Here is a 3139-nt window from a genome sequence, read left to right on the forward strand (position 1 = left end):
GTCTGGTTGGTACCTATAAAGAAGGACGCCTCTGGAGAAAGAAAATGGCGAATGGTGGTGGATTATAGGAAATCAGGATCAGGATCAGTAGCCGAGTCGATCTGGCCATGTCCGTCTGTCCGTCCGTCTGTCTGTCCGTATGAACGTCGATATCTCAGGAACTACAAAAGCTAGAAAGTTGCGATTAAGTATACAGACTCCAGGGACATAGACGCAGCGCAAGTTTGTCGATTCATGTTGCCACGCCCACTCTAACGCCCACAAACCGCCTAAAACGGCCACGCCCACACTTTTGAAAAAGGTTTTGATATTTTTCCATTTTTGTATTAGTCTTGTAGATTTCTATCGGTGTGCCAAAAATGTATTTGCCACGCCCACTGTAACGCCCACAAACCGCCCAGAGCTACGACGCCCACAGTTTTGAAAAATGTTGTGATATTTTTTCATTTCTCTATTTGTTTTGCCCATTTCTATCGGTATCCCAAAAATTTTTTTGCCACCCCCCTCTAGCGCCCACAAACCGCCCAAAGCTGCCACGCCCACAGTTTTGAAAAATGTGGTGATATTTGTCGATTCATGTTGCCACGCCCACTCTAACGCCCACAAACCGCCTAAAACGGCCACGCCCACACTTTTGAAAAAGGTTTTGATATTTTTCCATTTTTGTATTAGTCTTGTAGATTTCTATCGGTGTGCCAAAAATGTATTTGCCACGCCCACTGTAACGCCCACAAACCGCCCAGAGCTACGACGCCCACAGTTTTGAAAAATGTTGTGATATTTTTTCATTTCTCTATTTGTTTTGCCCATTTCTATCGGTATCCCAAAAATTTTTTTGCCACTCCCCCTCTAGCGCCCACAAACCGCCCAAAGCTGCCACGCCCACAGTTTTGAAAAATGTGGTGATATTTTTTCATTTCTCTATTTGTTTTGCCCATTTCTATCGGTATCCCAGAAATTTGTGTGCCACGCCCACTCTAACGCCCACAAACCGCCCAAAACTACCGTGCCCACATTTTTGAAAAAGGTTTTGATATTTTTTCATTTCTCTATGTGTTTTGCCAATTTCTATCGGTATCCCAGAAATTTGTGTGCCACGCCGACTCTAACGCCGACAAACTGCCCAAAACTGCCATGCCCACACTTCTGAGAAAATATTTAGATATTTTTTCATTTTTGTATTAGTCTTGTAAGTTTCTATCGATTTGCCAAAAGACTTTTTGCCACGCCCACTATAACGCCCACAAACCGCCAAAAACTTTCAGTGTTGAAGACTCTCCTTCGCACTTGATTTCGCGGCAATAACAAAGCCATTGACGAAACAACATAAAGGGAAGAAGACAGTACAAATAGATGAGGAATACACAGAAGCATTTGAGGTGTACAAAACCCTCTTATGCAATGACCCGATTTTAAAGTTTCCCGATTTCGAAAAACCATTCATCCTCACCACGGATGCAAGCAATTATGCCATTGGATATGTCCTATCACAAGGAAACTTGGGAACGGACAGACCAATAGCATACGCAAGTAGAACCCAGTCAACATCCGAGATAAACTATGCTACGATAGAAAAGGAAATGCTTGCCATTATTTGGTCGATAAGGCATTTCAGACACTACCTGTTCGGCACTAAGTTCAAAATAGTGACAGAGATGGAGACTCCAGATGTTGGAGTACGACTACGAAATAGTATAAAAGAAGGGTTCTTTGAACGTAGTGGCGGATGCGCTAAGCAGGATCCAACTGGAGGTTAACGTATTTTAGAACGCCTCAGAAGTAGCGACAAATGGGGAAACGATACACTCCGCGGGGGAGGATTTACAGTCGGGATTCTCGATTTCGGAAAAGCCACTAAATGAATATAACATTCAAGTGGTTATAGAAAGGGGGAGGACGTCTAAAGTAATGAAGCAAGTTTCATTTAGGAACAAAATGCGGATAACTTGGACGGAAAATAATTTCGACGCGGAAACGATCGGCCGTAAACTCAAGGAAATTTTAAAACCTCAGAGAACGGTAGCACTGTTGATACCGGAGGAATTGGTGTTAACCATTCAAGAAGTATTGTAAAGGTTCCAAATAAGAAGACTTTACTTGTGAGTTGATAATTTCAAACTGAGTCTTTATTTTCTAAGTCCTAGCTTAGGTAGCTAACATGAAATTTACATATTCTAATCTTATCCCTAACTAGACCAACGCAGTGGCCATCTGTTCCCCAGATGTGGAAAACTGTATCAAGTGCAGGAATTTTCCACTGCAAGATATCCCTTATCTTCAAGGAAATGCTACGTGATCGCTTGCATCTTTATTTAAGGGATGAAACCCACGCAGGAGTTCGTTGTTTATCCCAGATATCTATATCCTAACGCTCAGGAGTTGTTTATTTTTAGATAAGGCATTGCTGCAGCGTTTCACTAGCTATACATACATTTCTTATGTAAATCCTTTTATATATTCATGTTCGTCTGAACAAGTATATTGCAAATATTTTGCTTACAGTGCATTGTATAGGGCAATAAGATGCACAATCTTGTTGCCAGATATAATTGAGAAAGGTCAGTAGGAGGAAGTCGTAAAGGATAATCACCTGAGAAGTAACCATCAGGGGATAGAAGAAACACTAGCCCACTTAAAAAGGAAGGCGTTTTTCCCTCATATGAGACAGTTGATAGCGCAAACAATTAACAATTAAAATAGCTGCCAAACGCAGAAATATGACAGAAGGCCTCACAAAATTAAATACAGTGTGACGAAAACCCCAGACAGACCCTTAGAAATAGTGCATATCGATTTATATTTTGTTAATAAAAAAAACGTTTTCACAATTATTGACAAATTTTCGAGATATGCATGGGGGGTAACTATTCCAGCCAAGGAGAGCATTAACATTGTCAAGGCAATGAAAAACTTCATGGCTCTGTTTGGTATACCCAAGAAGATAGTCTGCGACCAGGGAGTAGAGTTCTCGTCGAACCTCTTTAAGGATTTTTGTAGGCAGTACGAACTCGAACTGCATACAACATCCTTTCAGCAGTCGTCAAGTAACTCCGCGGTCGAAAGACTACATTCAACAATAACGGAAATATACCGCTTTATTACAGAAAGCAAGAAGGCAGGGAAGGTAGAGCTCCGACAC

Source organism: Drosophila santomea, chromosome 2L, assembly GCF_016746245.2.
Source record: "Drosophila santomea strain STO CAGO 1482 chromosome 2L, Prin_Dsan_1.1, whole genome shotgun sequence".
Lineage (NCBI taxonomy): Eukaryota > Metazoa > Arthropoda > Insecta > Diptera > Drosophilidae > Drosophila > Drosophila santomea.